The sequence below is a fragment of the Chiloscyllium plagiosum genome, unplaced genomic scaffold (assembly GCF_037043375.1).
Source record: "Chiloscyllium plagiosum isolate Xiang-an unplaced genomic scaffold, Cpla_swu_hap1 HiC_scaffold_28, whole genome shotgun sequence".
Classification (NCBI taxonomy): domain Eukaryota; kingdom Metazoa; phylum Chordata; class Chondrichthyes; order Orectolobiformes; family Hemiscylliidae; genus Chiloscyllium; species Chiloscyllium plagiosum.
In genome coordinates, this window is record NW_028270166.1 from 8,658,352 (window position 1) to 8,681,202 (window position 22,851).

The 22,851-nt window shown below is 48.2% G+C and overlaps 1 protein-coding gene and 1 long non-coding RNA gene across 2 annotated transcripts in view; one reads left to right on the forward strand and one right to left on the reverse strand.

Moving 5' to 3' along the window:
- LOC122565435 (uncharacterized) overlaps positions 1–22,249 on the forward strand; it is a 57,784-nt gene extending 35,535 nt beyond the window's left edge. Inside the window, exon 3 of the long non-coding RNA XR_015751808.1 lies at positions 21,659–22,249. This is a non-coding gene — a long non-coding RNA (uncharacterized LOC122565435). The remainder of the gene's footprint in view (positions 1–21,658) is intronic.
- The window catches only part of arhgef18b (Rho/Rac guanine nucleotide exchange factor 18b), a 209,846-nt gene extending 187,513 nt beyond the window's left edge, over positions 1–22,333 (reverse strand). Inside the window, exon 1 of the mRNA XM_043721419.2 lies at positions 22,260–22,333. The gene's annotated coding sequence lies outside the window, so the exon portion shown is untranslated. The remainder of the gene's footprint in view (positions 1–22,259) is intronic.
- Between the last annotated feature and the right edge of the window lie 518 nt (positions 22,334–22,851).

Here is a 22,851-nt window from a genome sequence, read left to right on the forward strand (position 1 = left end):
GTGAGGGATATCATAAGCATTGCCACATTCTCATCTGGAGGCAAAGCCCACATTAAATTCAGCTTCTACTTACTATAGGTTGCTCTTCTGGTTAGTACAGAAGGGGCTGGGAGAGGATAAATCAGACAAAAACTTTCGTTTCTGTGGAAAAGAGTCACGAATTGTGATGATGCCTTGAAAGAAATCCTGCACCTGAGAGAGTGACAGGCCCCAGGTGACTTGATCAAACATGTTCCACGATACCTTTGATGCTTAATCTCTCTATTCCCTTAATCTCCCCTGCTCCCTTTGTTCTGTCTAACCCACCCCATCTTTCTCAACAGCGTACAGCAACCCATCACATTTCTACCTCTCTTCAGCTCTGAGGAGATAAGACTTGTCACATTGGACTCAAGACCCCAACTCGGTTTCTCTCTCTGTTGATGCTGCCAGACCTGCTGAGGTTTTATCTCAGATCACCAGCATCCACAGTATTTTGCTTTTAGCTACATTTATGATGCCACTAATCGCCAGACAGTTACAGTCTGTGAGGCCAAAATAGCGAGAGGATTTTGCCTGAATAAATGCGACCGAAGTGGCAATGTTTGTTGCACTGATATTTATTGCAGTCAGGACGCAAGTAACCAGATTGCAACAGTTCCTTACATTAAATTCTAAACTAATCGTAAGATCCAAGAAAACACAGCAACAGTCTGTAAATTTCTTTGCAAACTGATGTTTCTGATGACTTAAAACATTGCCTGGTCTCTATACTGGTGATGTTGTCTGATAAATAACCATCGTTCTTTTCATTGAAATCAGGGAGTCCTCTACCAAAGAATGATAATAATTGATTTTCCAGATCTTAGAACCAATGGTCCTGGTTTCAGAAGTCGTTGTCCCGCACAGACCACGTTCTGAGAAAGAGTCAGACCGGACTCGAAACATTAACTCTGTTTCTCTCTCTGCAGATGCTGGCCAGACCTGCTGAGTTTCTCCAGTAATTTCTGTGTTTGCTTCAGATTTCCAGAGTCCAGAGTATTTTGTTTTAATTTGGTTGCCAACTTTGGTTGTCCTGGAGATGATCACATGACCCCTCAGCTGCCTCTCCCACTCATTCTTGCCATTGGTCAACAGATATGTCCACCCTGCCTTCCTGTAGCCAATTAGAAGGTGAGTAAATCCTCATCGCCCAACTAGAATAATTCTTCATTCTCAGGTCATCAGACCTTTAGTCAGTTGCTTGGTGACTCAAAACCTGAATATTTCAAAAAAAATTGAGGCACATTGTTGAAGTTTTGTTTGTCTTGCATTCCTCAGGACAAATGCAAGAATGCCAAGCTTCAGACAATTGCTCAAGAGAAGCTTCAGTGAAAAATGTCTCTTTCCAACAATAAACCTTTAACACCACAACCAATACTTTTATAATTAATAAATAAATATTTAAAAAAAAATAAAAAATGCCTTGCTGTGCCTCATTGGGATAGCATGCTGGAACACAAACCCTAGTTTTCCCAGAACTTATCAGAGAAATAAAATTTCCCAATTCATTTATCTTTTAGACCCAAAGCACAGGCCAGGTTTCTGTACTTTCCAAGAATTACTTTTTATTACAAATTTTAGCCACAGGTAAATAATCATGAAATGTTGACATACAACTCTACTTGTTAAAATTCTAAACCCTTCATAAAACTCTCTCTTGCAGAGACACACAAAACCAAATCTTTTCTGAACAAGAGTCACTGGACCTGAAACATTAACACTGCTTTCTGTCCACAGATGTTTCCAGACCTGCTGAGATTTTCCAGCAATTTCTGTTTTCCGGCATGTTTGTTTTATTTTCAAAAAAAAATTGGTGCTATGGGTGGTGGGGAAGACAGGAAGGCAGTTCAATGGTCCCAGTTATCAGGTTCACTCCAGGTGTTCCTCTTGGTTTGTAGGACTTGCTGCTCCATGATTTCTCTTCTCCAGGTACTTTCACTTGGAGAATTGGCTCACAACATGTAAAATTTATGACTTATTGGTTAAAAGTCACAACTTATAACTGGTGACAGAAAATAAATCGGCTTTCTTCAGGTTTTAGGTTGTTTTAAAAAACATATAGAGAAAGACATCACCTTCCCTTCAGGAGGACTAAAGGCTTCTGACCATATCAATCACCTCCACAAGCTGTTCAGCAACTCAGGAGTAGGCAATAAGCCTTTGTCATTGTCAACCAGTCACTGGTCCACACACCAAATAGTTACTTGCAGCTAGCTGAATCCCTTCATTCACATTCCCTTGTTCCAGAGCTCCCCCCCCTACCCTTATCCCAATCCCAATCCTCCAACTAGGCACTGCCCTCTTGACCTGTCCCTCGTCTTTCCCATCTATCCGCTCCACCCTCCTCTCAGACCTATCACCTTCTCCCCTACCTTCATCTACTTATCACATTTTCAGCTACCTTCCCCCCAGCCCCACCCACTTCCCATTTATCTCTCGGCTCCCCATAGCCTCATTCCTGATGAAGGGCTAATGCCCGAAATGTTGACTCTGCTGCTCCTCAGATGCTGCCAGACCTGCTGAGCTTTTCCAGCAACACACTCTCGACTTTGTCTGCAATAATCCCGACCAAATGCCTGAACAAACAGCAGTGTAAACAATACACACACAATGAGTATCCTTTCCACAATCCCTATTTTTTTAAAAATTAGTCCTTTTCACATTTCAGTCTACAATCAAAAATACAGAAAAATAAAAAGATATAGTTTTTTACAATCCCTCAACAATATTTCTCATGGCTTTGCTGTAACATGGTCTTTATTTCTGTGAATCCCCGAATCTGCCCTGGGGGCATGAGTTGTTTGATCAAATGGAACATCGAGTGCAAATGGTGGGCTCCCAAAGTTGTACTCAGCTGTGTTACTGCCGAGAGGGAGGCTCTCTGGTATGAGAAGGCCGCAGTGCTTTCTGACGGAATCAAAAGGGCATGACAGTTTACCCTTTTGCCAGGCTCCATGAGCAGCTTACAGGGGCAGTTACCCAGCCCGTGGTATAAACAGATGAACAAGGAATTAGATTATGCCAATCGGCCCTTCAAGCCGGTTCTGCCATTCAACACAAACGTGGCAACTGTGATTTTATCCTCAACTCTACATTCCTGCATACTCCTGATAACCTTTCATCCCCTTAGACCACAAGGTTTAGGAGCAGGATTAGGCCATTCAGCCCATCAAGTCTTCTCTGACATTCAATCATGGCTGATATGTTTCTCAACCCCATTCTCCTGCCGTCTCCCTTTTACCCTTGATCCCCTTACTAATCAAGAACAATCTATCTCAGTCTTAAATACACTCAATGATCTGGCCTCCACAGCCCTCTGTGGCAATGATTTCCACAGATTCACCACCCCCTGGCTGAAGAAATTCCCCCTCATTGGTCATCAAGAATCTATCAACTTCTGCCTTAAAAATATTTAAATATTCTGCACCCACTGTTTTTCAGAAGGGGAATTCCAAAGCCTCACAACCCGTGGTGAGAAAATCTTTTTCTCTCATCTCAGTCTTAAACAGGAGAGCCCTTATTTTTAAATTCTGACCCCTCGTTCTAGATTCTTCCACAAGAGGAAACATCCTTTCCACATCTACCTGGTCAAGTCCCCTCAGGATGTTGTACCTTTCAATCAAGTCAACGCTGCCTCTTCTAAACTTCAAAAGGATACAGGCCTAGTTTTGAGGGATGAGTACACATTGACATTAGATACAGGTGCTGAAGGAGGCTATTCAGCCCATTAAGCCTGCTGTGCCATGCAATAAGTTCATAGAATCCCTACAGTGTAGAAAGAGGCCATTTGGCCCATCTAGACTGCATTGACCCTTCAAAGAGCATCCCACCCAAACCCAGCCCATAAACCCACGCTTTCTATGGTTAACCCAAACTAGCCTGCACTTCCCTGGGCACTATGGGCAATTTAGCCTGGCCAATCCAGGCTAACCTGCGCATCTTTGGACTGTGGGAGGAAACCGGAGCACCGGGAGGAAGTGTGCCAACTTCACACAGACAGTCACCCAAGGCTGGAATCGAACCCAGATCCCTGGCGTTGTGAGACAGCAGTGCTAACCACTGAGCCACCATGCCACCCTGAGCTGAGCATTTACCTGAGCTTCCACATTCCTGTACTATCCTGTTATTCTTTAAATTTCCTACGTATCCAAAAGATCTACCAGTCTCTACCTTGAGCAGAATCAGGAGTTAAGCATCACAGCTCTCCAGGGGTGAGCATTGCCAAGGTTCACTGCTGTTTGAGTGAAGAAAGTTCCCTTTATCTGGGCCTTACACAACTGACTGTTCATTCAGAAAGCGTAACCATGTGTTCCCTCAGCCTGGGGAAACGGGGGAATGTTGACCGGGAAACGGGGGAAGTTCCACTTTCTCTTCCTCAGAAAAAGCAAACTGGTTTCCACCAAGAAGCAGTGAGTGTGACAGAGTTGGTGAGATGGTTCAACTGGTCAAGGGAGTCTCAGAGTGAGGGACAGCAAAGCAATCATAGAATCCCTTCATGCAGAAAGCAGCCATTCGGCCCATCAAGACCGCACCAATCCTTTGAAGAGCACCCCATCCACAGCCCTACCCTATCCTCATAACCCTACGTTTCCCACGGCCAATCCATCTGAGCTGCACCATCGAATGAGGGGCATGGATTTAGGTGGAACTTTATTGCTGGAACAGCACAGCAGGTCAGGCAGCATCCAGGGAACAGGAGATTCGACGTTTCGGGCACAGGCCCCTCATGGATTTAGGTGGAAGTGGGTAATGCAGATGCTGGAGATTAGAGACAAGATTAGAGTGACGCTGGAAAAGCACAGCAGGTCAGGCAGCATCCGAAGAGCAGGAAAATCAATGCTTCGGGCAAAAACTCTTCATCATCAGGTCAGGGGCATGGATACAGCCCACCCTCATTTCTCAGAAACCGCTTAAACTACTTTGTACAAAGTAGTTTTGACAGCAAGTGACTTTAGTTGCAAGGTAAATTCAGCACCTATTCTCTATACATCAAGATCCTGCAAAGATCCATTCAGTGGGTGATCTGTTTTAATTGTATGGCATTCGACCCTCAGAGAAGTAGGCCATTCAGCCCATCAAATCTGCTCCACCCATTAACTAAATCATGGCTGACTCCCCTCTCCTGCCTGGATGCCACTGTTGATTAAATTGATTAAAAATCTAATTACAGCAGCAAAGCAGCAATACTGGCCCTGCAGTCAGTGGGGGGACAGATAGACAGAGACACTGCTTCATGACAGGAGCAGACGAGACCACTCAGGGCAACTTATGTTTCAAATCGATATCCTCATGTCTGCTTTGTAAGAGCAGCAGTGACATCCAGTGTCCACAGATGGCATTGCACCAATAACAACCTGCATTTATGTAGCCCCCTTAACATAGGAATTTCCTAAGTCTCTCCACAAACAAAATTTGTCACTGAGCCAAAAAAAGGAGAAATCAAGATAGGTGAACAAAACTTCAATCAGCAAGGTTGTATGAGGGAGCTTCTAAAAAGGGAGAGAGGAGGGTGGAGGACGGTAAGGAGCCAATTCAAGTCCGAGGCAGCTGAAGGGAGTCGGGACTCACAAGAGGCAAGAATTGAAGGAACACAGAGCTCCCTGAGGGTTGGAAAGCTGCAGGAAATTACAGAAGGCAGGGGGAAGGGGGTGTCCAGGTCATAAACGGTGGCAATTTTAAAATTGAGCTAGTGTAGACTGACAGTCCACATAGGTCAGGGTGAAACCAGGGAAGATGAGTGACCAGGGATTTGTTTGTGATAGGAATAGGATACAGACGATAGAGTTTCAGATGAGCTCAAGTCTACAGGGAGTGGGAGGTGGGAGGGATTGGGACCGTTGAGTCTGGAGATAAAGAAATATCGCTGAGGGGTGACCAGAGAGTGACAATATTAGCTCATGACCTCGTGAAGTTAAAGGATGACAGCAAATTATTGTAAGACAACTGAACAGCTTGTGCTCTCACACCTCACACTGGGAAATGGGGAAATTCCAATCCCTCTTCCCAAAGTTCTGGGGACCCTCAGAAAGGCCAGACTGGTTTCAAACCTTTCCCTGAGGTGCAGTAGGTGTGACAGAACTTTAAGGACAAAAATACAAGGATATGGGGATAGTACAGAAATGTGAAGGCTCACGACAAAACTCAGCTGTGATCTTATTGCAGAGAGAGCAGGGTGGATGGGCCAAATAGCTTCCTTCTGCACCTGCATCTAATGTCTTAGAATTTACACAGAAATGAAGTCGCCAAGCTGGTGTGTTTTTCTGCAAACATTTTGTCGCCTTACTCGGTAATATCGTCAGCGCGTCTTTGATACGGTGTTAGTGGTCTGTCCCACCTGGTATTGAAATGTGTCTGTTTGTTGCTATTTCCGGTTCTGTATCTGAGTGGTTTGTATACGGGGTCCAGTTCAATGTGTCTATTGATTGAGTTCCGGTTGGAATGCCAGGCTTCAGGGAATTCTCTGGCGTGTCTCTGTGTTCCCTGTGCTTGGATGGTTACATTGTCCCAGTTGAATTTGTCTTGTTGTCTGTGAGGTTGGAAATGAGAGAGTACTGGTCGTGTCTGCCAGTGGTGAGCTGATGTTTGTGCACTCGTATGGTCAGCTTTCTTCCTGTTTGTACGATGTAGCGTTTTTTTCACAGTCCTTGCAGGGTATCTTGTAGGTAACGTTCATCCTGCTGGACATAGGTCTTTAAACTTTGAGAGGAGCTGGTTTCTGGGCCACTAAAATTCCCAAGGGGTGAGTAGTCGGGTAGTCATTTCTGATATGCCCTTGATGTACAGTATGGTCGCTATCGTGTCCGGTCTTGTCGTGTTTTCTTCTTTAGGTTTGTTACTTAAGTACCAGAGGATAGTGCTCTTGGGGTACCCGTTTTGTTTAAATCCTTTGAATCGGTGTTCCGGTTCTGCCCTCTGGAGTTCTGAGTTGCTGCAGTATGTCCTTGCTCATTTGAATGATGGCCTAATGCATCTCCATTTGTGGTTGCTGGGGTGGTTGCTCTTGTAGTTCAGTGTCTGGTTGGTATGGGTATTCTTCCTATGCATACTGGTCAGGAGTTCCCCAGTAGATGTGCATTCTACTGATACACCCAGGAAGGGGTGTTGTTTTCCTCTTCTTTAGTGAACTTCATTCCAGTGAAGATGTTATTGATGTGCTGATGGGTTTCTTCCAGTTGTGTACGTTAAATTATGACAAAGGTATCATCTACATACCAGTTCCAGAGTTTGGGTTGGATGGTGGGGAGAACTGTTCATTATAAGCAGTGCATTACTGCTTCTGCTATCAATCTGATATCGGAGACCCCATTAGTGTGTTGTTGATTTGTCTGTGTATTTGTCCATTGAATGTAAAGTGAGTAATGAGGCATAGGACCCGTAATTTTAATATGCTGTTCATGTTGATGTTGCTGCCGTCGTCAGGTGACCTAGTAACTGCTTTGTCCAACAGTGTGATAATGGTACTCTTGGTTAGGTCAATGTCATTGAGTCATAAAGTCATAGAGATGTACAGCATGGAAACAGACCCTTCGGTCCAACCCGTCCATGCCAACCAGATATCCCAACCCAATCTAGTCCCACCTGCCAGCACCCGACCCATATCCCTCCAAACCCTTCCTATTCATATACCCATCCAAATGCCTCTTAAATGTTTCAATTGTACCAGCCTCCACCACTTCCTCTGGCAGCTCATTCCATACACGCATCACCCTCTGTGTGAAAAAGTTGCCCCTTAGGTCTCTTTTATATCTTTCCCCTCTCACCCTAAACCTATGCCCTCTAGTTCTGGATTCCCCAGCCCCAGGGAAAAGACTTTGCATTTTTCCCTCATAATTTTGTAAACCTCTATAAGGTCACACCTCAGCCTCCCTCCAGGGAAAACAGCCCCAGCCTGTTCAGCCTCTCTCTGTAGCTCAGATCCTCCAAACCTGACAATATCCTTGTAAATCTTTTCTGAACCCTTTCAAGTTTCACAACATCTTTCTGATAGAAAGGAGACCAGAATTGCATGCAACATTCTGACAGTGGCCTAACCAATGTCCTGTACAGCCGAAACATGACCTCCCAACTCCTTTACTCAATACTCTGACCAATAACGGAAAGCATACCAAACGCCTTCTTCACTATCCTATCTACCTGCAACTCCACTTTCATGGAGCTAAAACCTGCACTCCAAGGTCTCTTTGTTCAACAACACTCCATAGGACCTTACCATTATAAGAGCTCATCCACAATCCCAGCCTCAAATCTTTTCAAGAACTCTTAACACAGATACGCTGGATAGGGGCCAGGAGATAGAATTCTCACTCCCAAGCCCAGAGACACTGAAGTCAAAAAAATTCTCAACTAACCAAACCTTGGAAGATCAGCATGGACTGGGGGTCATGGGTGTGGTGGGGAGGTGATGGAGACTGGGTCGGGAGCAGGGTTGGGGAGTGGGGGGGGGAGGTGATGGAGACTGGGTCGGGGGCAGGGTTGGGGGGGTGGGGGGGAGGTGATGGAGACTGGGTCGGGGGCAGGGTTGGGGGGGTGGGGGGGAGGTGATGGAGACTGGGTCGGGGGCAGGGTTGGGGGGGTGGGGGGGAGGTGATGGAGACTGGGTCGGGGGGAGGGTTGGGGGTTGGGGAGGTGATGGAGACTGGGTCGGGGGGAGGGTTGAGGGGTGGGGGAGGTGATGGAGACTAGGTCTGGGACAGGGTTGGGGGGTGGGGGGAGAGGCTGATGGAGACTGGGTTTGGGACAGGGTTGGGGGGTGGGGGAGGGCGATGGAGACTAGATCGGGGACTGGGATGGGGGTGGGGGGGAGGGTGATGGAGACTGGGTCGGGGACAGGGTTGGTTGGGTGGGGGGAGGTGATGGTGACTGGGTCAGGGACAGGGTTGGGGGGTGGGGGAGGGTGATGGAGACTGGGTCGGGGGGAGGGTTTGAGGGTGGGGGAGGTGATGGAGACTGGGTTTGGGACAGGGTTAGGGAGTGGGGGGAGGTGGTGGAGATTGGGTCGGGGGGAGGGTTGGGGGGTGGGGGAGGAGGGTGATGGAGACTGGGTTGGGGGGAGGGTTGGAGGGTGGGGGGAGGTGATGGAGACTGGGTTTGGGACAGGGTTGGGGGGTGGGAGGAGGTGGTGGAGATTGGGTTGGGGGGAGGGTTGGAGGGTGGGGGGAGGTGATGGAGACTGGGTTTGGGACAGGGTTGTGGGGTGGGCGGGAGGGTGATGGAGACTGGGTTGGGGGAGTGGGCGGAGGTGACAGAGACTGACTGGGGGACAGGGTTGGTGGATGGGGGGGGAGGGTGATGGAGACTGAGTTTGGGACAGGGTTGGGGGTGGGGGGAGGTGACAGACGGGCTCGGGGACAGGGTTATGGGGGTGGGGGGAGGTGATGGAGACTGGGTCGGGGGAGGGTTGGAGTGTGGGGGGAGGTGATGGAGACTGGGTTGGGGGCAGGGTTGGGGGGGTGGGGGGAGGTGATGGAGACTGGGTCGGGGGGAAGGTTGAGGGGTGGGGGAGGTGATGGAGACTAGGTCTGGGACAGGGTTGGGGGGTGGGGGGAGAGGCTGATGGAGACTGGGTTTGGGACAGGGTTGGGGGGTGGGGGAGGGCGATGGAGACTGGATCGGGGACTGGGATGGGGGTGGGGGGGAGGGTGATGGAGACTGGGTCGGGGACAGGGTTGGTTTGGTGGGGGGAGGTGATGGAGACTGGGTCAAGGACAGGGTTGGGGGGTGGGGGAGGGTGATGGAGACTGGGTTTGGGACAGGGTTGGGGGGTGGGGGGAGGTGGTGGAGATTGGGTCGGGGGAGGGTTGGGGGGTGGGGGAGGAGGGTGATGGAGACTGGGTTGGGGGGAGGGTTGGAGGGTGGGGGGAAGTGATGGAGACTGGGTTTGGGACAGGGTTGGGGGGTGGGAGGAGGTGGTGGAGATTGGGTCGGGGGGAGTGTTGTGGGGTTGAGGGAGGTGATGGAGACTGGGTCGGGGGGAGGGTTGGGGGGTGGAGGGAGGTGATGGAGACTGGGTCGGGGACAGGGTTGGGGTGTGGGGGGAGGTGATGGAGACTGGGTCGGGGGAGGGTTGGGAAGGTGGGGGAGGGTGATGAAGACTGGGTTTGGGACAGGGTTGTGGGGGTGGGGGGAGTTGATGGAGACTGTGTTTGGGACAGGGTTGGGGGGTGGGGGTGGTGAAGGAGACTGGGTCAGGGACAGGGTTGAAGGTTGGGCGGAGGTGATGGAGACTGGGTCGAGGACAGGGTTTGGAGGTGGGGGTAGGGTGATGGAGACTGGGTCAGGGACAGGGTTGGGGGGGTGGGGGGAGGTGATGGAGACTGGGTCAGGGACAGGGTTGGGGGGGTGGGGGGAGGTGATGGAGACTGGGTCCGGGACAGGATTGGGGGGTGGGGGGGAGGGTGATGGAGACTGGGTCGGGGACAGGGTTGGGGGTGGGGGGAGGTGACGGAGATGGGCTCGGGGACAGGGTTGGGGGGTGGGGGGAGGTGATGGAGAGTCGATCGGGGACAGGGTTGGGGAGAGGTGAAGGAGACTGGGTCGGGGGGAGGGTTGGGGGGGTGGGGGAAGTGATGGAGACTGGGTCGGGGGGAGGGTTGGAGGGTGTGGGGGAGGGTGATGAAGACTGGGCTTAGGACAGGATTGTGGGGGTGGGGGGAGTTGATGGAGACTGGGATGGGACAGGGTTGGGGGTGGGGGGAGGTGATGGAGACTGGGTCGGGGGGAGGGTTGAGGCGGGTGGGGAGGATAATGGAGACTGGGTCGGGGACAGGATTGGGGGGTGGGGATGGTGAAGGAGACTGGGTCAGGGACAGGGTTAGAGGTTGGGGGGAGGTGATGGAGACTGGGTCGGGGGAGAGGGTTGGAGGGTGGGGGGAGGTGATGGAGACTGGGTCGAGGACAGGGTTGGGGAGAGGTGAAGGAGACTGGGTCGGGGGGAGGGTTGGGGGGTGGGGGGGAGGGTGATGGAGACTGGGTCGAGGACAGGGTTGGGGTGTGGGGGGAGGTGATGGAGACTGGGTCGCGGGGAGGGTTGGGAGGGTGGGGGAGGGTGATGAAGACTGGGTTTGGGACAGGGTTGTGGGGGTGGGGGAGTTGATGGAGACTGGCTTTGGGACAGGGTTGGGGGGTGGGGGTGGTGAAGGAGACTGGGTCGGGGACAGGGTTGGAGGTTGGGGGGAGATGATGGAGACTGGGTCAGGGGGAGGGTTGGGGGTGGGGGGAGGTGATAGAGACTGGGTCAGGGGGAGGGTTGAGGGTGGGGGGAGGTGATAGAGACTGGGTCAGGGGGAGGGTTGGTTGGGTGGGGGAGGTGATGGAGACTGGGTTGGGGGCAGGGTTGTGGGGTGGGTGGAGGGTGACGGAGACTGGGTCGGGGACAGGGTTGGGAGGTGGGGGGAGGGTGATGGAGACTGTGTTTGGGACAGGGTTGGGGGTTGGGGGAGGGTGACGGAGACTGGGTCGGGGGGAGGGTTGTGGGGTGGGTGGAGGGTGATGGAAACTGTGTTTGGGACAGGGTTGGGGGGTGGGGGAGGGTGACGGAGACTGGGTCGGGGGGAGGGTAGGAAGGGGACAGAGTTGGGTCACGGGGGTAGATTCACACCCAGCGAAGAATGCAAAGTGCTGAGCTCTCCCTTATTTCCTCGGCTCCGTCCTCACCCCAGGTTCAGGGTCAAATCACAACATGACTGGCTTTGAAAAGCAGAATCACGGAAATTAGGCTAATAATAACCAGGGCCTGTGCTGATGCTTATTACAGAGGGACGGACCCAACACACCTCCCAAGAGAGAACCCTGCTGGTTTCTTGAAGCTGTTCTGAGACCTTGAACTCCATGTGAAACTGTGCAAAATGGTTACTTATGACATAGACTTCAGTATGACACAGCAGGAAGACCCACGTGGGATTTAATTGGAATTGATCCCTCAATTGCAGGGTATGTCTCTCATAGGAGGAGACTATTGTTTCATCATGCCTATCCCAGCTGTAAAAGGACATGTCAGTCTAATTTTCAGCTCTGCGCTAAACAAACTGTAGGTTATAACACATCAAATGTATATCCAAATGTGTTTTTAATGCACTTTCTGCTTCAAACATCCTTTCAGACCAGGAATACCAAACATTCTTCTCAACTCTCTGTAAGACTTTGATCCACTTTAAATCTATGTCCCTGATGATTTGGAGGTGCCGGTGTTGGACTGGGGTGGACAAAGTTAAAAATCACACAACACCAGGTTATAGTCCAACCGGATTGTTTGGAAGCACTAGCTTTCAGAGAGCTGCTCCTTCATCAGGTGGTTGTGATGAAGGACCACCTGATGAAGGAGCAGCGCTCTGAAAGCTAGTGCTTCCAAATAATCCTGTTGGACTATAACCTGGTGTTGTGTGATTTTTAATTTTATGCCCCGATGGCTGACTTCCGTGCTGCTGGAAAAGAGGGTCTTCCAATCCCAAAGGAAACAACCCACCCCATCCCATCCCTTCTCATAATTAATAAACGTCATTCCCGGCAATCACCTCTGTACCCTCTCGAATGTGATTATCCCTCTCCTGGCTAGAGCTGTACAGAACAGAACACACAGTCAAACTAGTGTTTTACACCATTTTAGCATAACACTTTTTACCTCTCTATCATGGGAGATGGGCATTACTGGCAAAGGCAAATATTTGTTATCCATCCTTAATTGTCCTTGAGCTGAATGTCTCTTTACGGTAATTAAAGGTCAGCCAAATTGCTTTGGGTCTGGAGTCACATGTGGGCCAGAGCAGGTAAGGACAGATTTCCAAGGTGGCTTTTTACACCATCAGTGATAGTTTTGTGGTCCCTATCACTGAGGCCAGCTTTCAATCCCAAATGTTATTCCCCGAATTTGATTCCCACCAATTGCCATGATAGATTTTGAACCCTTGTCCCCATGGCCAATAGCCTTGACCACTGGGATACTAGTCCACTGACATTACCACAATGCCGTTGGCTTCCCATACTTGTAAAACAGGGCTTAGTTAATAAAGAAAAGCATTGCCGGCACCTTCCAAACCAGTTTATCTACCTGTCCTGCTACCTTTAGGGATACATGCTTCAAGATCCACTGCTGCTTTTCACTTTGCAAAATCCTATCAGTTTATTCAAAAAGGCAATACCTCTGATTCTCTTGGTGGCGCACCATGAGGTGAGGGAGCCGTAGCTGACAAAATAACAAAAGTTAAAAAGATAAAGCACTGGGACAGTTCAATAGACAGCAGGTCTGTCCCTAAAGAGGATTGTCAATGCTTCATGTGGAGTGTCAAGTTCTGGGGTGTGACTTTAACCCACAAGCTATTAGTGGAGCATTATCAGCAAGTGTACTTCCTCCGACTAAAAACAGCCAGGAATTAGATAGAGACACAGCCACACTCACAGTCAGGCACTTGACCACATGTGAAGAGACAGTGAAGAGAGAACCATGGACACTGGCTCTTCTGTTTACAAATGCCTTATCCCACTCCCATTTTGTTTTAACTCCTGACAGCTTCTATCAAGCATTTTAACAATGTGATGTGAGTCCTTTCAAATAGCACAGTGCCGCAACAGAATGAGGCCATTCAGCCTGTCGAGTCTGTACCAGCTCGTTCCAAGAGAAATCCAGTCAGTCCCATCATCACCCACAACCCGTTTATCAATTTTATCTCCGAGTATTTATCCAACTTCAGTTTGGCCCCCAAATTTGAATCTGTGTCCGCCACAATATCAGGGAGGGAGTGTATTCCAATCCTAATCACCGTTTGTGTCAATCTGTTTCCTCCTGTCACTGTGTAAAACCTCAGCCCTGAAGCTGATCTAATAAACCTCATCTGAATCCCTCGCATTCTCCTGGTGCTGAGTTTGAAAGTATAGACACAATGGGCTTGAACCAATATCACACAACACCAGATTATAGTCCAATAGGTTTATTTGGAAGTACTAGCTTTCGGAGCGCTGCTCCTTCATCAGGTAGCTATGGAGCAGAATCATAAGACACAGAATTTATAGCAAAAGATCACAGTGTCATGCAACTGATACAATATATTGAACAAATCTAGATTTCTGTTAAGTCTTTCAACTTTTAGAATGGGTTGCAGGTTTCGGTTCATTAATATGTAAATCCCAGAACTTCTTTCAAATCACATTCTTGAGATAACTGAAGATTTTATTTTTAAAAAAGTGACATCTTAGCTCTGACAATGCATTAACGGTGTGAGGTTAGAGTCTATCTGTATCCCAATCTTGAGTCAGGCTGGTTCTGTTTCCAAAGTGGGAATTTATAAAATGTCATATGGATTGTGTGCTTTTGGAACAAAATAGAATGTAAGGGGAATTACAATTCACACTTTACAATCATGACTTTGTCAGAAAATTGCACACCTCCCATCCTAACGACTCACCGATGTAAGCTAACTGGGTACTGGCCAGGGTCCAGCCTGGAGGAGAACTGCCTCAGACTGGCTCACAAAGCTATTATTGGTCTCACTGCTAATCATCACATTCAGGGCTGGATATTCTTAATTCAGCACAGAAAATACACCCCAAAATTATCAACAAATCACTCTGAAGTGATTCCTATCTCCACTCTGGTTACTTAGCGATGATTAGCTTTGGTTCACTGAAGTGGCAGGCCACAGGTCCCATTTCACACCGAGATTAATGAGAGCTTAAATATTCACAATTATTGAATATATTAAACCCCTCATCAGCCTGGTACCCAGCAGCTGGTCATCCATCTTTGGAGAGTCTTATAATTCGACGTAATCCAGACATGTGAGAATGCAATCAAACTAACACATCCCTGTAAAACTCATACTATCAGAGGGTCAGCACTGAGGGAGTGGGTACTGTCAGAGGGTCAGCACTGAGGGAGTGGGCACTGTCAGCAGATGAGCGCTGAGGGAGTGGGCACTGAGGGAGTGGGCACTGTCAGAGGGTCAGCACTGAGGGAGTGGGCACTGTCAGAGGGTCAGCACTGAGGGAGTGGGCACTGAGGGAGTGGGTACTGTCAGAGGGTCAGCACTGAGGGAGTGGGCACTGTCAGCAGGTGAGCGCTGAGGGAGTGGGCACTGTCAGCGGATCAGTATTGAGAGAACGGGCAAGTGCAGAGGGTCGGCGCCGAGGGAGCGCTGCACTGTTGGAGGGTCGACACCGAGGGAGCGCCGCGCTGTCGGAGGGTCGGCGCCGAGGGAGCGCTGCACTGTCGGAGGGTCGACACTGAGGGAGCGCCGCGCTGTCGGAGGGTCGGCGCCGAGGGAGCGCCGCACTGTCGGAGGGTCAGTGCTGAGGGAGCGCCACACTGTCGGAGGGTCAGTGCTGAGGGAATGCCACGCTGGGGGAGGGGCAGTGATACCGAAAGTGAAATGACCTATTTACGATCAATTGCTGTGCACATGGAATCTGTTACATCACCTACATTGCAATTGCCACTACACTTTAAAAATTAATTAATTATCTGTGAAGTGTTTTGGAACATCCTAAATTGTGATGGGTGCTATATAAATGCAAGTCTTTCCTTTTTACAAGGAAGAGGCAGATGAAATGTTGATCCTAAAATCCTGAGATGTTGTTGTTTGTTGATGGTCACTGGCGGGGTGGGGCTGGGGGATGGTTTGCTATTTTACCAGAGAGCTGCTCTTCAACCTTCAAACAAAGTGAGTAAAGCTGTTCCCAGACTCTCACAGTCTCGCCCCATTTCCCAACACGGCAACTGTGTTAGTGAAATGAGTCAGTCTGTGGTTCAGCGGCACTGTCAGGCTAGTTACTTGTTTACATCTTACTAATGGCTGTTAACTTACACCTTTCAACCTGAGCCAACGTAGTCTTTTGAAAAAGGGCAGTGGACTGGCAGGGTTCCAGAGAAGGTAAAAATAAGCTGCTTCCCATGAGATTTGACCACACATGACATGAGGCTTCTACATGGAACCATCTCCCAGTCATTCGAATCATACAGTATGGATGAGACCCTTCAGCCCATCAAGTCTGCTGCCAAATATACACGACTATCTATATTAGTCCCACTTACCCACACTAGGCCCATAGCCCTGAATGATATGACATTTCGAGCGCTCATCCACATACTTTTTGAAGGTTGGGAAATTTCCCGTCTCTCAGTCAGCGTATTCTGGATTCTCACCAGCCTCTGGGTGAAAATGTTTTTCCTCAAATCCCCTCTAAACCTCCTGCCTTTCACTTTAAAATTATACCCCATTGTTACTGACCCTTCAACTAAGGGGAACAGCTGCCTCTCTACCCTGCCAATGCTCCTCATAATCTTATACATCTCTATCTGCACTCCCTCAATCTCCTCTAGTCCAAAGAAAACAACTCGAGCCTATCCAGCCTCTCTTCATCGCTAAACTGCTCCAGTCTGGTGGTCGTGAGATTTTACAACACCAATGATGGATCTCGCTTACATATGACTGAATCATTTATAATATATCACCCCAGCTCTCAGCTTACTGACATTTTCCTACATTCAGTCATCACTCCAGAGATGGCAAAGACATCTCAAGAGGAGACCAACGTAGAGTTCAGGCTGGAGATGTCGAGACACCTCACTGAGGGACGCAAACTGTGGGATAGGCAAGTTCTGCCCAAAACATTGGTGATGGTCAACAATGCTGTAGCACCCACTGATTCAAGAGAGAGAGAGATGGGCTGGGGGTTGGAAATAGCAGTTCAGGGCTGGAGGCTCTATTCTGTTAAAGAACTTAGCACAGGTTCCCTACAACACATGACCTTTAAAAAGGTGTATCACCACGAGGAGTCTCTGTGACTGAAACCCATCACCACAGCCTCTAATACTCAAAATAAAACTCATATCAACATTCAGAAGATCAATAAGGTGAGAGCTTACTGAACAGTCATTATTCTGCTCAAGAAATTGCACTTTCCAACTCTCAGCACCTTGTGGGATCTTTGCCACCAACACCAGGATGAGCTACAGGGTGAGAGTTGTTGAGATAGCCTCGAGTTAAAGCAAAGGGTGATTGGTGGCATGAACTATCTCGTGGTTAGTGATTGAGGATGCATCATCATAGATGAGGCTCTGTTCTTAGATAACCAGGTGGTTTATTGTATGTACATTTGGTCAGATGTCGTGACTGGAAGCTTAAGGAGCTGGTACAACCCCAGCTGCTCCCTCTGAAAGCTCCTGTAGAATTCCTGGTCTCCACCCACAGACTGTGTTTGACATCAGCATAATGGGTGGAGCCAAGTGACATGAACATTAACCCTTTCTGAACTGTTAGCTTGTACAACAGAAATTTTCCTGGGGTTTGGGGAGTTCCTGGTGTACTTAGGAAACACAAGTTTCACCAGATGGGAAATTTTGGAATTTGGGAATGGACCGGTATCCAGTCTGTTGACAGGTAAATCCAAAATGAACCTTTGAGACAAAGTTGCATTAAACTGGGCCCTGCCCAGAGGCACTGGTCACTGTGGCATGTGTCAATCCAAGGTATAACAGAGATTGGTTGCTGGAACGTGTGGTTAGGTCGAGGCATCAGAATCGATGCTTGAAACTCGATTAGTTGCAGCCAGAGGCTGGACGCTGAAAAGCTCAGAGTCTACCCCCAACCCGGCCTTCAGTGCTGAAGTGGGAGGGCAGCTCTGACACATTGTGGCTCAAACATTTCCCCATTCCCTCGATGACAAATTTTCCAGCGTTCACGAACTGGAATGCCAGTCTGGCTGACAACTTCTCCAAATGAGAAAAGTTCTTAAGTTCACACAAAACAATCGGCCACAAATAGACTGGCCGGCATCTGCATGAAGTCAGAGATGAAAGTGAAATGCTAACAGCACCAGCAAATGATGGTCTCGGCAACCAGACCCCAGCACACCTATTTATAAAGTCAAGAAAGCAATGGTCCTCATTACAAATAATTACCTGATTGATGTGCAGAACTAGACAGTACATGATGGTAATTTGACAAATAACAGACTCATACACCACAGGGAAGGTCACTTAGCCACAGAGGCTACCCGGGAAAGATGAAGTCCAATAGTCCCAGAGGACAGCTGTCTCATTCCAGGGAGGGCTGGTGGTGGTTTAATCTGAAGGTCACAATGTCTCAGGTAGGGGAGTGTTTAAGAACCACTGACAACAATTTTTCATTATTTAATTGATCAAAATTCTTCAGGACTTTGAACATTTCTATCATATCCCATCTTTGGCTTCTCTGCTGTGAGGAGAACATGCTCAGTTTCTCCAGACTCTCCATCTATCCCTGAGAACATACCAGGGACTCTCTGTCTCCACAGCCTTGCCATCCATCCTGAGGGGTGACGACTAAAACTGAGCATAGGACTGTAGCTGGGGCCTGACTGTGTTTTATAAAAATGTGGCATAACCTCTTTGCTTTGGATCTCTGTAGTCCCATTAATTTTTTTTTAAAAACAGGCTTCTCAACACATCCTCTAACTTTAAACACATCTGTGTTTAACTGCCCCCAATTAAAATTGTACCATTTAATATCATTTTCCTCATATTTCCTACTAGTGACTCACTTCATACAGGTCTGTATTAATTGTATCTTCCATTTGCCTGCCCATTTCGCCAGGCTGCCTATGCTGAACTTTGTTAAAGAACAACAGAAACAGGGAAAGGAGTAGAAACCTCAGCCGCTGCACCATTTCAGTAAGCTCTGATCCAACTGTGGCCTTAACCCCACTTTCCTACCTGTCCCCTATAAGCTCCCCTCTTTATAAAAACTCACTCAATTTTGAAAATATTTAATGACTGAGAACCCACAGGTGCCTGGGGAAGGGAATTCCAAAGGCTAACATTCTTATAATTGAAGAAATTCCCCCTCATCTGAAGGCTCTGGCTTCCTATTTGTTTTTATTATATTTTGGAATTTTATGTCATCTACAGACTTTAAAAACCACATCATTACTACGTAGCTAAAGATGCCGAGGGAACACCACGAAATTCTCTCATCAAAATGAGATGACTGGTGTTGTTAAGTTTAACTGGTTTAACTGATGATTTCGACCCGTGGTGGTTTAACCTGAGGGTCACCACATCTCAGGTGAGGGGAGGGGCAGTGAAGGAGGGATCTCCATAATAACCTCAGCTGGTGTGGTAATTGAACCCATGCTGTTAGCACTGCAAACCAGCTGTACAGCCAATGGAACTAACCAACCCCCCTGTATACAGTGGCTGCAAGGGCAAGTCAGAGGCTAAGGATACTGCATCAAGTAACTGACCTCCTGACTCCTCAGAGCCAGCCCAGCATCTACAAGGCACAAGTCAGGAATGGATGGCTTGCTGGATGGGTGCAGCCCCAACAGCACACAAAGCAGCCCACTTGATTGGCGCCACATCCACAACCATTCACTCTCGCCACCACCAAATGCTCAGTAGCAGCAGTGAGTACTATCTACAAGATGCACTGCAGAAATTCACCAAAGATCCCCAGACAGTATCTTCCAAACCCACGACCGCTTCCATCTCAAAGGACAAGAACAGCAGTAACATGGGAACACCACCACCACCTTCAAGTTCCCCTCCTAGCTTAGTCACTCAGAGGGTGATGGGGTCTGGAATGCACTGCCCACAAGGACTTGGAAATAATATCGCTGTTCCTTCACCGTTGCTGGGTCAAAATGCTGGAATTCCCTCCCTAAGGCATTGTGGGTCAACCCATAGCAGGTGGACTACAGCGGTTCAAGAAGGCAGCTCACCCCACCTTCGAAGGAAAAGGTGAGGACTGCAGATGCTGGAGATCAGAATCAAAAAGTGTGGAGCTGGAAAAGCACAGGTCAGGCAGCATCTGAGGAGCAAGAGAATTGATATTTCGGGCATAGGCTCTTCATCAGAAATATCATGATGAAGGGCTTATGCTCAAAACGTCGACTCTCCAGCTCCTCAGATGCTGCCTGACTGGCTGTGCTTTTCCAGTACCTCATTTTTTTGACCACCTTCTCAAGGGACAACGAGGGACCAGGCAATAAATTCTAGCCCAGCCAGTGACTGCCACATCCCACAAATGAATAAACAAAAATACCCACAACCTCTCTACTCTTGTTAAACCTTTCTCTGTTTCTTCATTGAAAAACTCACATCAACTTTGTCAGACAGGATTTTCCTGTTATTAGCCTCATGCTGATTTTCATTAAGGAGCTCAGACATTCCCAAGTAACTGGTGATACTGACCGGATTGTCAATGGACCATTTCCCTGCCACTGGTGTGAAGCTGCCTGGCCTCTCTTTGCTGCCTTATCCCTCTCTTTACTAAACCAGGAGGTGACATGTATATCCTCTGGTGACCCGCACACATCTCGAGCAATTTGGAAAGCTGTGGCCAGAACCTTTGCAATGTTCACCTCCTTCCTTCAGCACCCGAGAATGTATTTCTGCTTTCAGCTTTGCCGGCCCCTTCAATATCCATTTTGATCTTGCCCAATGTTACCACCTCCTCCGTCCTCACTGTCATATTCACAGCTTCCTCTTGTGAAAACAGATGCAACGTATTTATTTAGTACCTTCACTGTAGAAAGATCCCCATTTTAGTGCCTCACTGACCCCACCCTTTCTTTAACCAACCTTTTACTATTTAAGTTTTTCAAAAATACTTTTGGGTTCTCGTTTCTGTTGACCTGCTTTTATTCTGTGTTGTCGATCTCCTTCCGCACTTTTTACAGCTCAGTCTTCTACTGAATTCAGAAACTTGCATTTGTCATAAACCTCTTTTTTTTAAACCTGTTTCATTTTCATATCTCCAGGGAAGCTTTTGTTTTAGATTTCCTGCCTTATGCCTGGAGCACAGGTCTCATCACCTGAACCATTTCGGGTATTTGTTTACGGTTTTGTCCAGCAATTTTTGAAACGAATGCATCAAAACCCATCTACTAGATTCACAGGAATGAAAGGAAAACACAAGAAACAGGAGTTGGCCATTCGGCCCATTGAGCCTGCTCCACCATTCAGTACTTTCATGGCTGCTCCTCAACTCCACTCTCCTGCTCACTCCCTTGTTTCCCTGAAAGACTAAAACTGCATGTAACCGGGACTTCTAATCACTGATGGAAAAGCTCACAGATTCTTGGGACAGAGAATTCCAAAGATTCACGTGGCATTTTAAAAAAGCAAAATATTGCAGATACTGCAAATCTGAAATAAACCCAGAGAATGCTGGAGAAACTCAGCAGGTCTGGCAGCATCTGTGGAGAGAGACAGAGTCAACATTCTGCGTTCAGTATGACTTTTCTTCACCACATTTCTGAGGGTTCAAAGAACAGTCATACCAGATTTGAAACGTTAACTGTGTGTGTGTCTCTCTCTCTCTCTCTCTCTCCACAAAAGCTGCCAGACCTGCTAAGTTTCTCCAGCAATTTCTGTGCTTGTTTCACAATCCCTTTGAATGAAATAATTTCTCATGTCAGTCAGACTATGACCCCTAACCAACCAGGAACATTCGCCCAGCATCTACCCTGTCAAGCTTCCTCTGGAATTTCACTGAGATCACCTCTCACTCACCTCAGCTCCTGAGAAGATAGACCCAGTTTTCTCAGCCGCTCATTCAGCACGCAACTCTATTCTGCTTATCTGTAAGATTCAAAAGGGCCCCTAGAAAGCTGACTTTGCATTCCATGTATAAATACTGTCACACTCTCTGAGTTTATTTTGTTTCAGTATCCCGCTGTTTGGACAGAGGGGATTGGACAACCCCTTGGGAGAGGAGTGTCGATATAACCACAGGAACCCAGCAGTGACCAGAAATGAATCATCACTTCAACAAAGAGGCAAAAACATTAAGTTTTGTGATGTCACCTGGGCTCACCCCACAGACCCCAATACTACCTACCCCACCCTGTTACACACACCCAGTCTCCCCCCCACCCCAAGTACCTCCCTCCAGGACTTCGCCCTGAGAAACTGTCTCATCAGTACGTGGGATAATTGCTCCACATTAATATGGTCTCCTTGGAAATTAAACACAGACGATGCCAAATATCATCAGACGATATTAATGATTCAATTACTTTTCATCAGTTTCTGATGACCTTTAAAGACACACAGATGAAGACATTCAGGAAATCACTCAAGGATTGGGTTAAAGTTCACGATACTTTGAGGGGATACTGAAGGCCAGAACTCGGAGATGGAGTCATCTCCTCCACCTTTCTGGCTGCTGCATATGTTCACACACACACACACACACACACAGGTCCTGGGGGCAGCATTTGTCTCAAACATGGACCCCAAGAGAGCTGGGTATTCAGACTGAACATACCTGCGATATTAGAGTGCAGTCTGTCCCTCTCTCCAGCACCATCGACTGATAAATGAGAGCTTTGATTAACGACAGGAAAGACTTGAGCGTCCTCACGTGACTCGTTGAACAGAAGTTAGAGGAAACTTGTGGTTCATCGATTTTTTTTTCCCTTTTAGTTTGCAACAGACTCTCACACAGAAGCTGGTAGGAGGCAAGGCCTGTGACTGAGAGAGAAGCAGTGCGGGTTTCCACTAGAGCTCTCACCTTGAGTATTTCCGACAGGACGCTGAAAGCTGTGAACATTGTGAGCCCTGGACCATCAGTGGCCTGAGGCTGGTCAACAGCAACAAGAACCTGGCCTGGGATCTCCAAGACCAATACCCTACTCAACTTCCTGAGCTCTCTCTAGCTTCTTGCCTCACCATCTTCAACTTAGAAATGGGCTTGCACAATAGAAACACAGAACAGGGGGAGGCCATTCAGCCCCTCTTCAGGCCTACTGCACCACCCACTGTGTTCAGCACTCCCCCCTGGATGGGGATGCCTTCCCTCTCCAGGGGTTTGAAGACGGGGTCTTTATGTCAGTGATCAGAACAATTACACCTGGGAC